The sequence below is a fragment of the Apostichopus japonicus genome, chromosome 6 (genome assembly GCF_037975245.1).
Source record: "Apostichopus japonicus isolate 1M-3 chromosome 6, ASM3797524v1, whole genome shotgun sequence".
NCBI classification, from domain to species: domain Eukaryota; kingdom Metazoa; phylum Echinodermata; class Holothuroidea; order Aspidochirotida; family Stichopodidae; genus Apostichopus; species Apostichopus japonicus.
In genome coordinates this window covers 15,178,421-15,193,629 of record NC_092566.1, presented here as the reverse complement: position 1 = coordinate 15,193,629, position 15,209 = coordinate 15,178,421, and the positions used below count along the sequence as shown (strand labels likewise).

The following is a 15,209-nucleotide window of genomic DNA, read 5'->3' as shown; positions in this document are numbered from 1 at the left end:
CCATCATAACTAGTATGTCTACGTAAAGATAAGTGAAAAGGATGAAAAAGAAACAAAGATAAAACCGTATTCTATTGGGAGGTATCACAGTAGGTTGGAGGGACTTGATCAAGTCTAAATATGACATTATTGAACTGCATGTCCTTCAATTTGTTATATTGTTCTTTATTTATAACAATCGCAATTACTACTAGTATATTTGTGTGGGGGAGGGGGATAGGGAGGGGCAAAGCCGCAAACGTAACCAAATTAAAGCATCGGTTTCAAAGTAAACACCGTTCATATTGTAGTTTACAAATGTGAAAAATGAAACCGTAGAGAACTGAAAATGTTTTTAGATCCTGGTGGCACAATGCTATGATCACAGGCTTCACCCAAAAATGACAGCCCCCTGACACTACTTCTAAAACTAGTTGGATATCTCGCAAACGGAGCAAGAGTTTACATGGTTAGTTGGGGGAGGTACGTGTCCATCACAAATAACCCCTATCATGAAATCTAAAAATGATGGTTGGGTTCTTCTATTTTTTAAGAGGGGGAATGCACGAAGGAACCACAAAACTTCCCAACACAAATTGAGTCTCATTCGGTACCATCATTTCCAATATTCAATTTATTTTTAACTGGAGTTCTCTGGCGCCCCTCCTCCCACCGGCCCACCGGCCCACCGGCTCTGTTGCCCCTGATAACCCGTGCATGAGGTTATGTCCTATATAACTAACACGATAAGAATCGGTATTTGTGCAAGTGAACTTCGAGTGAGTTAACTTCGTGCAAAAGTACGGACACGATACACAAATGATCCTATTACGATAGAGATGTGAGATACGTCCTGCCGGTATAGGCCTATCCCAATTCCTATACTCTCTCAATTGGAAATTAAAGTTAGAGCCAGAAATAATTGACGTCTAATGGTATAAAATTGTCCCTCCTGCCCTTCCATTGGTCTGCATCCCATACCACCCCACCCCGGCAACCCCGTCCTGTTTTTCCATCTCCTCCCCAATTTCCATCTTTGTGAATGGGGGACTTGCACAGCAATACTAATTGCTCCATTGACCTGCAGTTGACCTACTTCCGTGACCGCTGAAACTTGAATAGGAATCAACAGCTAGTCAAGTTGGGACAGATTTTCAATGCTGATGCCAAACAATACTGTACTCTCTCATCATGCTTCAAAGCTCTCGAACTGACAGTATGAACAGTTCCTAACCTTTCACTGATTCTAATGATAATACCACTCTATACTGTCTTCTCTTATCATGCTTCAAAGCATTCGTACTGACAGTACTGACAGAATCGGCGGGGAAAGAAGACCCTGTTGAGCTTGACTCATGTGTATTCAAAACTGTTCAATGTGTATTCAAAACTTGAATGGACTTCAAATGACTCGACTTGTCGTGATTTTGTAACAGTTTTTAACAGATAATATTCCAAATCAGCAGAAAGATATATATAATTATAGAAGGATTATAATGTCGGTTAATTCTAAAGAAAAGAATTTAACAATTTAACAACTGCAACTAAGCAGAAGTTCGAGCCTTCAGCAACGAATTTATGGTGATTCAATCTCACTCGCGAATATCATGACTGCTTTGTATACTCTGCTTAATTAAAAGCTATATAATTTGACATCATTACCATTCATGCGTGCAAGGCATGAAATGGTAGGTAAGGTAGTTAGTGAATAGCCATGTCACAAAATATGATCTTCAGGGGGTGGGGGAAGGAGGAGGGTGTGGGGGGGGCAAGTAATCATTTAATGTTCCTAATTATTTTTATCCTCTCTGTTGTCATTGTTGTGGTCATCTCTCATTATCTCTTTTACTTGTTTATCATATCCGCTTTATTGCATCTCCAATCGAAATAAAAACCAAACTCTTGGCGAGAAATGCAACACGAGTCTATATTATTTATATTATATTATGCAACATTCAGTCTATATGAAATAGTAAAACGAACCGATTCCGAGCCTTTCAAATACCCACCAACGATTAGCAACTATACGGCAGTAATACTGCTGATGTTGGCCATTTCAAATGCAACTTCATCAACCCATTACCACTACACATCATGCCCACTATACCCACTTCCCCTTCCCCATCCCATCCCCCGCCTCAAGCAACACTGTACTGTAAAAATACCGGACATTTTTCCCTCTCTTCAAAAGCATAAAGCGTACGATAACGTACCTTAGATGGGTAGTTCATAAAGCACTTCTAAGGAATCATTTTGGTTAAAGACGTAACCAACGAGAAACAGCTGGCATCCTTGTCTGCATAAGTACCGGGTGAAATTTAGTCTATAGTTCAAACGAAAACGACATTGCTAGATTATTAACTTTACAAGTGGTATACGTGTTATAAGTTATCACCACTAAATCAACAAATTTAAGATCATGTCTTTCTCAAAGTCATTGGTAGTAAAGTACAAACATTCTTTCATTTTGAACTGTATATAAACCTAATAAGCAATGACACCATATGGTCGGCGGAAGAATGCTCACACTAGGAAAGGGGGAGGGGAAACACAACATATGAATAACCGGGGACATGTGACTTTGAAGGTGGAGACACAGAGCCAGCCATCATAACTAGTATGTCTACGTAAAGATAAGTGAAAAGGATGAAAAAGAAACAAAGATAAAACCGTATTCTATTGGGAGGTATCACAGTAGGTTGGAGGGACTTGATCAAGTCTAAATATGACATTATTGAACTGCATGTCCTTCAATTTGTTATATTGTTCTTTATTTATAACAATCGCAATTACTACTAGTATATTTGTGTGGGGGAGGGGGATAGGGAGGGGCAAAGCCGCAAACGTAACCAAATTAAAGCATCGGTTTCAAAGTAAACACCGTTCATATTGTAGTTTACAAATGTGAAAAATGAAACCGTAGAGAACTGAAAATGTTTTTAGATCCTGGTGGCACAATGCTATGATCACAGGCTTCACCCAAAAATGACAGCCCCCTGACACTACTTCTAAAACTAGTTGGATATCTCGCAAACGGAGCAAGAGTTTACATGGTTAGTTGGGGGAGGTACGTGTCCATCACAAATAACCCCTATCATGAAATCTAAAAATGATGGTTGGGTTCTTCTATTTTTTAAGAGGGGGAATGCACGAAGGAACCACAAAACTTCCCAACACAAATTGAGTCTCATTCGGTACCATCATTTCCAATATTCAATTTATTTTTAACTGGAGTTCTCTGGCGCCCCTCCTCCCACCGGCCCACCGGCCCACCGGCTCTGTTGCCCCTGATAACCCGTGCATGAGGTTATGTCCTATATAACTAACACGATAAGAATCGGTATTTGTGCAAGTGAACTTCGAGTGAGTTAACTTCGTGCAAAAGTACGGACACGATACACAAATGATCCTATTACGATAGAGATGTGAGATACGTCCTGCCGGTATAGGCCTATCCCAATTCCTATACTCTCTCAATTGGAAATTAAAGTTAGAGCCAGAAATAATTGACGTCTAATGGTATAAAATTGTCCCTCCTGCCCTTCCATTGGTCTGCATCCCATACCACCCCACCCCGGCAACCCCGTCCTGTTTTTCCATCTCCTCCCCAATTTCCATCTTTGTGAATGGGGGACTTGCACAGCAATACTAATTGCTCCATTGACCTGCAGTTGACCTACTTCCGTGACCGCTGAAACTTGAATAGGAATCAACAGCTAGTCAAGTTGGGACAGATTTTCAATGCTGATGCCAAACAATACTGTACTCTCTCATCATGCTTCAAAGCTCTCGAACTGACAGTATGAACAGTTCCTAACCTTTCACTGATTCTAATGATAATACCACTCTATACTGTCTTCTCTTATCATGCTTCAAAGCATTCGTACTGACAGTACTGACAGAATCGGCGGGGAAAGAAGACCCTGTTGAGCTTGACTCATGTGTATTCAAAACTGTTCAATGTGTATTCAAAACTTGAATGGACTTCAAATGACTCGACTTGTCGTGATTTTGTAACAGTTTTTAACAGATAATATTCCAAATCAGCAGAAAGATATATATAATTATAGAAGGATTATAATGTCGGTTAATTCTAAAGAAAAGAATTTAACAATTTAACAACTGCAACTAAGCAGAAGTTCGAGCCTTCAGCAACGAATTTATGGTGATTCAATCTCACTCGCGAATATCATGACTGCTTTGTATACTCTGCTTAATTAAAAGCTATATAATTTGACATCATTACCATTCATGCGTGCAAGGCATGAAATGGTAGGTAAGGTAGTTAGTGAATAGCCATGTCACAAAATATGATCTTCAGGGGGTGGGGGAAGGAGGAGGGTGTGGGGGGGGCAAGTAATCATTTAATGTTCCTAATTATTTTTATCCTCTCTGTTGTCATTGTTGTGGTCATCTCTCATTATCTCTTTTACTTGTTTATCATATCCGCTTTATTGCATCTCCAATCGAAATAAAAACCAAACTCTTGGCGAGAAATGCAACACGAGTCTATATTATTTATATTATATTATGCAACATTCAGTCTATATGAAATAGTAAAACGAACCGATTCCGAGCCTTTCAAATACCCACCAACGATTAGCAACTATACGGCAGTAATACTGCTGATGTTGGCCATTTCAAATGCAACTTCATCAACCCATTACCACTACACATCATGCCCACTATACCCAATATACCCACTTCCCCTTCCCCATACCCCGCTTCAAGCAACACTGTACTGTAAAAAACCGGATTTTTTCCCCCCTCTCTTCAAAAGCATAAAGCGTACGATAACGTACATTACATGGGTAGTTCATAAAGCACTTCTAAGGAATCATTTTGGTTAAAGACGTAACCAACGAGAAACAGCTGGCATCCTTGTCTGCATAAGTACCGGGTGAAATTTAGTCTATAGTTCAAACGAAAACGATATTGCTAGATTATTAACTTTGCAAGTGGTATACGTGTTATAAGTTATCACCACTAAATCAACAAATTGAAGATCATGTCTTTCTCAAAGTCTTTGGTAGTAAAGTACAAACATTCTTTCATTTTGAACTGTATATAAACCTAATAAGCGATGACACCATATGGTCGGTGGAAGAGTGCTCAAGCTAGGAAAGGGGGGGGGGGGGGGACACAAAATTTGAATAACCGGGGACAAGTAACTTTGAAGGTGGAGACAAAAAGCCAGCCATTATAACAAGTATGTCTACGTAAAGAAAATGAAAATGATGAAAAAGAAACAAAGATAAAGCCGTATTCTATTGGGAGGCATCACAGTAGGTTGGAGGGACTTGATCAAGTCTAAATATGACGATATTGAACTGCATGTCCTTCAACTTGTTATGTGTTTCTCTATTTATAACAATCACTATAACTACTAGTATATTTGTGTGTGGGGGAGGGGAGGGTGGAATGGGAGGGGCAAAGCCGCAAACGTAACCAAATTAAAGGCTCGGTTACAATGTAAACACCGCTCATATTGTAGCTTACAAATGTGTAAAATAAAACCGTAGAGAACTGAAAATATTTTTAGATCCTGGTGGCACGATGCCATGATCACAGGCTTTACCCAAAATGACATCCCCCTGACAATTCTTTTAAAACTAGTTGGATATCTCGCAAACGGAGCAAGATTTTACATGGTCAGTTGGGGGAAGTGTTCATCACTAATAACCCCTATCATAAAATCTAAAAATGATGGTTGGGTTCTTCTATTTTTTAAGAGGGGGAATGCACGAAGGAACCACAAAACTTCCCAACACAAATTGAGTCTCATTCGGTACCATCATTTCCAATATTCATTTTTTTTTTAAAAAAAGAGTTCTCTGGTGTGGGCATTTGAACGCCCCTCGCCCCACCGTCCCACCGGCTCTGTTGCCCCTGATAACCCGTGCATGAGGTTATGTCCTATATAACTAACACGATAAGAACCGGTATTTGTGCAAGTGAACTTCGAGTGAGTTAACTTCGTGCAAAAGTACGGACACGATACACAAATTATCCTATTACGATAGAGATGTGAGATACGTCCTGCCGGTATAGGCCTATCCCAATTCCGATACTCTCTCAATTGGAAATTAAAGTTAGAGCCAGAAATAATTGACGTCTAATGGTATAAAATTGTCCCTCCTGCCCTTCCATTGGTCTGCATCCCATACCACCCCACCCCGGCAACCCCGTCCTGTTTTTCCATCTCCTCCCCAATTTCGATCTTTGTGAATCGGGGACTTGCATAGCAATACTAATTGCTCCATTGACCTGCAGTCGACTTACTTCCGTGACCGCTGAAACTTGAATCTGAATCAACAGCTAGTCAAGTTGGGACAGATTTTCAATGCTGATGCCAAACAATACTGTACTCTCTCTTATCATGCTTCAAAGCACTCGTACTGACAGTATGAACAGTTCCTAACCTTTCACTGATTCTAATGCTAATACCACTCTATACTGTCTTCTCTTGTCATGCTTCAAAGCACTCGAACTGACAGTATTTACAGTTCCTAACCTTGCACTGATTCTAATGATAATACCACTCTATACTGTCTTCTCTTATCATGCTTCCAAGCACTCGTACTGACAGTATGAACAGTTCCTAACCTTTCACTGATTCTAATGCTAATACCACTCTATACTATCTTATCATGCTTCCAAGCACTCGTTCCCAACCTATATCGGAGAGTAATATGAGTTTTCATATTGCTAAATACTGTCAGTAAGAGTGCTGTGAAGTATATATCATGGAAGTACAGTTTATACACCATTTTCCCACTGCGCGGATTTCAAGCTGCATGTGAAACTCATCATATGGTAACTGTTGGTTTGGACACATTAACTGGCTCTCGCGCAAATTACCATAACAATGACCATTTCAACCAAAGATGCATATCACAGTTAAACTAAACGATAACAATAACATTACATTTAGTCAATATTGAGCTGCATCTACTATTGTTACGATTTCAAGCAATATCATTTACAAGAAAATATTGTTTCATGGAGACAATGGTGAATAATTATTGTATTCTTTTCACAGATGGTAGGTATGATATAAACAGCAACAAAAAAAAATGTACACGTATTCTTAATTCACACGAAACAAACAAATGGTATCTTTAGCAGTAAATATTAACAGAAAACATGCGATCACGCTCTGCTTACCTACTGCATGATATATCTATGGTTAACCTATGACAACAGTTTCTTTATGATAAGAAAAAGAATCAAATTCAATTGGTATATATACCCAAACCTAAATATAGTTCTCCTCTTCTGTAAATACCAACCCAGCCTTTGTTTAAAGAAAATATAATCCATTTGACGTTTTGGTGTGGCTATTAACCTTAGAAGAGAATGACAAAGCAATTCAAACATGATATATGCTCGTCCTTTTTTCTTTTGATCAAATTTCAGAAGTATAGTGAGTCCCTATCATATCGACTGATATAGATCATTGAAGTGAATGAACCATGGTAAACGAAAGACGTGGAACGTGAAGATCAAGACGGCATAAGATTACTAAGAGGGCATGGAACGCCAACAGGGTCATATACTTAATCGATTACCTTGTTACAAGCTGTCCAAAATACTCAACAAAATACTCAACCAAATGAAGCTTTTCACCGTCAAGTGATATGTTCATGATTGTGACAATGTATGCAATTGTTGATGTAGTCACGACATCGCGTTTTCGAAATCCGACGACTTTAATACACGGACATTAACGTACTTCGGTCTTAGAAAGCGTCTTCGACCACGTGCTTGTGGCTAGACGGGAAATTTCAATCAGCTGAATACGTTTGCATGCATCGTGTGATTACTCTCTTCATGCATGAAGCACCGTACTTATTATATTAAACGTTGGTATCTTATATGAAGGCTCACAATAATGTAACAAGATGGTGTAGTAACTTATTAATTTCGAAAGGCTTGCGAAAAGTGTTATCTGCAGACGTGAATGACAATGAGAATATAACGAAGTATACAGTTGTGACTATTGTTGCTTTAAAACTACAACTCACTATACCCATCTATTATAACACTCCACTCGATAGAAATTCCGTTATCCCGTTTCCTTTCCAAGATCCTCTCAAACTATTTGCTATGTTTCTCTTGTGTTCTCATTGGCCGATGTTCACGAACTCCCTTGATTCAAAAACTTAAGTACAACATGCACATTCCCCCGTGCTCATCAGAATGACGTCATCGACGAAAATATGCGGTGAACAGTTGCAAGTTCGTTAAAAGGTACACTAACTATTTCTCTTAGGAAGACATTTTCCGCCTTTTTACCCGTCTTGCTTGATCCAAAGTAGCAATTTATCGTACGGTATATTGTTTCCAGATTGACGCTGAAACGTAAAGTGTTATTTGTCGTACACGATGGTGTATACTATGTTCTAGTCACACGTGTTCTGCCAATGATGTTCACGTGCTACAAGAATGTCCTGTAATCTTGACGTTGATGTTGTCATGATGGTATAAAGGCACTGCCACAATTTCTGTGACACAGTAAGACGAAGAAGCGGTATCAGTGGTAAAAATAATAAATATTGGTGTACACAAGTCGAATGAAGGATTTTATAATGAGAGGGACACGTGGCCTTAACGCCTTCTCCCTACTCTTATCCACTAGGTGTGAGGGTCCCTCCCTCAGAAATAACATACTTGTAGACGTCAAATGGTGCGTTCTAGGGGCATATTAAGACTTATATCGAAATCTATAATTAAGTCCAAGTGCAAGGTTGGTTGTTAAAACCTCTGGTTTTAGATTGAAAATGGGAGTGTTCACCCTGAAGAGTGGTCTAATTCTTACTTAATTTAAAGAGGATTTATAACGTTTAATGACGGTCGTTACCGTGCAGAGGCTACCCATCAAATTCCATTCATTGCTATTGACAGACTATAGGCTCTGTATTGCTGAGTCCTAAATAGTGCGGTCTTTCCGTGTATCACGATGGTTTTCGAACGCCGGTCTCAGTGTACAAAATGTGAAACATAACATTCCGACTTGACAATCGGAATGCGAGGGACAGCTACAGTGTGTTTAATGTAAAACTCAAATAGGGCAACTATCACCATGTGGTACCTTCAAAGTACTAACTTGTAGTACTCAAAAGCACGTACCTCGAAAATATACACATTTTATTATGTGTTGGTGAGTGCATGCAGGCATGGGCGGGATTACGGGGGGGCAAGAGGGGGCATTTGCCCCCCCCCCCCACTTTTTCCCAGACCTTAGTTCACTTTTTCGTCGTTTTTGCAGACAAATGTGCACAACCCTAATCGAAATTATTCCCCCACAACAGCTCTATCAAATAGGCCTATTTGTTTCGAATCCAACTCGAATTTGTGTTTAACATCGTAACATGTAGCATGCAGAATAACTGGAGCTGGAGCTAGCACATGGTTCGCAGCACAGGTTACGAATCCTGGAGCTAACACACTAGCGATTCAATTTTGCATGTGATGAATCCGCGGCATGTGCTACAGTGCTAGCTTCAGGAATTGATTTTCAACGTTGCTGCTCTACTACTGAATGCGTTTAATAACTAAATCCAGAGAAACGATTTATGAAAGCCAGATTTGCATATTGGGTATATCAATACTTAAATTCAATACACTGACACATGACGCACCCCCCCCCCCCCCCGTGTAATTCAACAATATGCAATGGCAATGCCGATGTAATTTCTTTACTGCTCGAAATCCTGGAATGATGCATGCAAATCGAATAATGTAAATTACAAATTGGCACTAACACAGTAACACATGAAAGTGCCAGCGGACGTCGTCTAGCCCTTCGTTAACAGTAAGTAACATTAATGTATTTATTATGCATTTATATGTTGCCTGTTAATCTGGCAATAATTCAAACATAATGCTGGTACTGCCAGGTAATAATTTCATTTTCAAACTCTCAGCCAGTACTATGCAATGACCCGTGGGGACCGCGGGGAGAATTTCGAAGTGGGTGCTGAACATATTCTTGATCGGTTCAATGCACAATATACTCATAATTTTATGGGGTTAGAACTGTCTAGATGCGATTTATTGTTACCAGAGGTGTCATTTTTGCTGATCTAGGATTTCCTTTTTGCTTAAATTTGACGCGACGCGCCAACTGATGGTGGTTCACCGCCTAAATAGTGACGTATAAGCTTCAGTTGTACATCACCATATAAGTTCTTCTATCCGTCCTCCCTAAATTTACACACGTTCATTAATTGTTTAGATGCAATTTAAGCCTATATGGGTGTTAATTTTACCGATCTTAGGGTACCTTTCATCGAAAATTTCGACACTCCTTGCCAACCGATGATGGCGCTCCGCTTATAGATAGTGACGTATAACAAAAGTTGTACATCACCATATGTTCGACTATCAAATTTTTCTTCAAATTTTTAACGATAATTAACTATCTAGATACAATTGCAGATATGAGATCCATATTTCAAGGATGGGTATATGCAGCTTAGAGCACTCGGGAAGTGCGGTTTCCGACCATCTGGAGGGTTTGTAAAGCCAAAAAATGTCCTGTACGCTCCGCGCCAACTGATGGTGGCGCTCCGCTTAGATAGTCTTGCTGGCAGGATTGCCCCCCCCCCCCCCACTTGCACAACTCAAATCCCGCCCCTGCATGCAGGTATAATGAAAATAATATATATATCCGATATTCCGTGCCAGTGTATGTGATACGGTTTTGTTTGTAATTAAGAAAATACATATTGCATCGGCACTGATGAGTTCGTCCTTCCTTCGTCTTGAAGGGTGGACGAGGTAGGATGGATGGGTTGTTGAGAATTTTCATAATAAATATTAACAAAAATGCTTTCAATATTAATGCATCCATGCGATTAATTTAAAATGACTTTCTAAGACTACATTGGCTTGGGTACAGGTGGCAGGGAATATCTTCCAATATGAAAGTCGTGATACAGCATCATATTGATTAAGTCTTTTTAGTACCCTTACGCTAAGCTGGTGATAATCCCGGCCATATATTAAAGTCATAAAAGATCAGCGTCCTCTTCCGTCCGCACAATCCAACCCTTACAAACTGCAACAGTATGTATAGATACCATGAAGTATGATTAATGGGTCGAATTCAAAATTAATATAGATGGTATGCCCGGTGTCATCGGTGTACGTGTGTGTATGATATACACGATAGCGCCGGTGTCATAGAAGTGCGTGTGTATATGCAAGGGGCAAATGAAAGTTCGCGGTAATGTCTTGTATAGGCCAGTCACAAAGTTGTGTCTATTGGAGGCTATGCATTCAGCTGACCTTAATTAGTGATGTTTTTCTTGTTGTTTCATGTTTATATGGATTTTAAAGTTGTTATAAATTGGTTTAAATGGTAAATGTCCTAATGACAAAATTATCAGAAATTGGGGGCGCTATGCTGAAAGTATTTGACAGAAGAAATCGGTTAGAAACCGTAGCAGAAAACTAGACAGGCACCACCCCCAAGGTTAGCAAGGAAGCCCCTAGTCGTAAGTCGATGATAAAATTCAATGTTTGGGCTGTTAATGCATAACGGAGGGTGATATATAATAGGTGGAAGTCTTGGGATGTGGGTGGTATCCATTTATTGGCTATTTATTACATTCAAACTGGGATATCTGGGAGTGAAAGGTTTATTATATACCATGTGAGTATAACTGCTAAGGATTAAAGGGTGTGAAGACTCGCGCACAAAGAAACGTCTCATGCCGGTAACCTGACCTAGTTTCGAATGAGGTGTAACAGAAGTGTTATAGACACCACCATCGATCCCAGAAAATACGCACACAGCTTGCTACCGTCGGTTATTAGACACTAGTGTACAGTCAATACATACAGCTACGGTCAATACCCACAATACAGTGAACATAGCAGCGATGGACATCTCAGGTCTAGATAAAAGATAACAAGGTATTTTTTTTCAGAGGGTGGCACGTGGTTTGGGGTGAGTCTTCAATGCCTTTAAGTAAATTGTATATTGTTGTATAGCATGTTAGGGGACCGCATGGACCGTAGAAGTGATCTGTCCATTGAGTCACAAATTTATGACATTGATTATGGTATATGATATTGTAGAGGGTTCCGGAGTTCATTGCACATAACAGCTGACTTATCTTCTATGAAACGTTGTTTCACAGACTCAAAAGAATACACGAGGATGCCAAGAGGATCTGCCACATCTTCCAGAAGAGGTTTGGTGGCGTGCTTGCATCTTTGCCTATGGCGAACTCTTGCGACTGTCATGTGTGCAACCACTGTTCACTGCATTACGTGACCTGATCGATGAGGCGTTGTGCCAATATTGAATGTACGGATGCGTTTAAAATCCATTCTATTATTTTCTATAAAATGGCGTATAGTTTTGAACAAGCGCCATCAGTTTGTACAAAATTTTAAGAAGCTCTTGTTGATAGGAGAAGTTCGGATAACATATTAAACGTATAATTTTCAAGGTGTTAATTTTTATAAGCAAAGGAAAAGAAATTTAACAGTCATGAGTATTAAGAATGGGTTCGTAAGGACAAATTTGTTCGACATGGATATTCATTAACGAAATAATTTCATTCAAAAGAAAGACAAATATAAGTTTCTTACAGTATAACTTACAGTTGGTTCCTTGAAGACAATAGAAAATTGAAAAAACAATACTGTGAATTGTCAGATAGAGCTCAATTCACGAATACATATATAACTTGACTAATTCCTTAAGACGTATGCATATTTTAAATTAATTTGTGTGTGTGTGTCTTTTTTTAAACAAAATCTTGTTTCTTTGCCTTTGCGTTTTTAATTAACAAAATATTTCCGTGAAATTGGAAATGAGTGTAATTAGTGAGCTTGAGTCCATAGGCGTAGGAGGCGGGGGGGGGGGGCTGGGGGGGGGGGCTGCAGCCCCCCAACAAACTTTTTGGGTGAAAATTCGGGCAATATGCTGAGAATTTTCGGCACCTACTGGAAGAATAATACTATGCAATGTGTTTTTCTGGGTTTTTTCTGGTAAAAATTCGGCAATATGCTGAGAATTATTCGGGCATCTACTGAAAGAATAATAATTTGCAATGTGTTTTTCAATTTTTTGGTGAAAATTCGGGCAATAGGCCTATGCTGAGAATTTTTCGAGCACCTACTGAAAGAAGAATAATTTGCAATGTGTTTTACAAATATTTTGGTGAAAATTTGGGCAATATGCTGAGAATTTTTCGGGCACCTACCAGTGGCAGAGCGTCAGAGGGGTGATGACCCCTGACGGACTCAAATGGACTACTGGCGCCCTTTTCAGCTTTTTACCACTTTTTACTTATTCGCGATTATTGACTTTTTTTATTGCGCTCTCAAATACCTATTGACATTTTTCACATTTTGTTGGTGCAACTTTCTGACAAATGTAATGACACCTATTTATTCTTCATTTATCTGCAAATTAGCAAGGCCCGGAAAGGGTCATTTCCGGCGATCTAGGGAGTATCTTTACTCAAAAATTTCTGCACGCTCCGCGCCAACCTGTGGTGGCGCTCCGCTTAGATAGTGTCAAAAGCGCCCCTCTTCCCCCCCCCCCCTGACCAATTCCCCTAGCTCCGCCACTGGCATCTACTGAAAGAAGAAGAATTTGTAATGTGTTTTTCAATGGTTAAACTTATATTATTATTATTATCATTATTATTGTAACGACTTCCCCAATAATTCTAACCAATATAGAAGGGTAATAACACAGAAAATGATTTTATGTTATTGGCAGGTGATTTAATAACTGATTGATGCCTATATAATATGCACATTTACATGTAGAACGCGCGCGGAGCGCGCGAAAAAAAAAATTGGTGATACTTTTCGGGCAAGTCGTTACAGCCCCCCCAAATCAAATGAGGCTCCTACGCCGAGCTTGACCATAAGCAGAAATTTAAATCATTTCGTAAAAAACCTGACAGAGAAACACAAGAAATTCAAGCTATGTGACAAACACGCTGGAATGAACGGTAGCTATAAAACGAGTGCAATAATCATTCCCAAACCGATACGGCCATGTTTTAACTTATGTCAGACGGTACATGTATTGCTTAGGAATCTCCGAACTTCTCAAGAAAGTGAGGTTATACTTACAACACTCCATATCTTCGTTCTGTTTTTACCTCCATGGTTTGCACTAGCCCAGTATATGCACAACAGGGAGTTATCACGACACAGCTACACTCTATGATCAAGTTCTAGTGAATTGTCTAGGCATGCTTCAACTCATCTAAGAATGTGGTCGATTTGTTTCGGTTGAAGACGATTGCTTTAGTCTCGACAAGTGGCTTGTGGTTGCTTACGCGATAGTAATCTTGCAAGTCAATGGCCGTAAATTCTGATGAACAATGAATAGCTATACCCTTAGTGGAATGCCAAACAGCAATGTCTACCAAGTTCGATTAAAGGGAGAGAAGACTCGCGCACAAAGAAACGTCTGATGCCGGTAATCTTACCTAGTTTCGAATGAGGTGTAACTGTTTCACTGTGCCACTGTTTCCCCTCACGATTCAAAATATATGGTTGTCCAGTGTACGTATAACTTATCAAAAAAGTTTACCAACAAACCAACAATATCTCTAGTTAAGGACAAAATTGATATCGGTTTTTCCAGTGTGGAATTCTTTCCTCTTAAAGGGTGTGAAGACTCGCGCAAATAGAAATGTCTAATGCCGGTAATCTGACCTAGTTTCGAATGAGGTGTAACAGAAGTGTTAGACACCACCATCGATCCCAGAAAATACGCACACAGCTTGCTACCTTCGGTAATTAAACAATAGTGTACTGTCAGTACATACAGCTGCGGTCAATACCCACAGCATAGTGTATAAACGATACAGCGATGGACATCTCAGGTCCAGCTAAAGATAACAAGTTATCACGTTTCATTACTGTCTGCAGTTTGTAGCGACAAGCAGAAAACTTCACTTGCAAGCAACAGAAAGTTAACTTTTTCAGAGCGCGGCACACGGCTTGGGGCGAGTCTTCAATGCCTTTAGAGATCTAACATGGTCCGCCATCTGAATTTACCTATATATATATATATATATATATATATATATATATATATATATATATATATATATATATATATATATATATATATATATATATATATATATATATACAACCATTGTAAAGGTGTGATATACATTATATTGCCACGCGTACGAGAACAAATACGAGAAGTATCGACGAAAAATGTGTTGAGT

General features: G+C 39.4%; 1 long non-coding RNA gene across 1 annotated transcript in view; it reads right to left on the bottom strand.

The window, feature by feature from the left end:
* LOC139969104 (uncharacterized) overlaps window positions 1-15,040 on the bottom strand; it is a 37,355-nt gene extending 22,315 nt beyond the window's left edge. Inside the window, exon 1 of the long non-coding RNA XR_011793650.1 lies at window positions 14,092-15,040. This is a non-coding gene — a long non-coding RNA (uncharacterized lncRNA). The remainder of the gene's footprint in view (window positions 1-14,091) is intronic.
* Window positions 15,041-15,209: the final 169 nt, after the last annotated feature.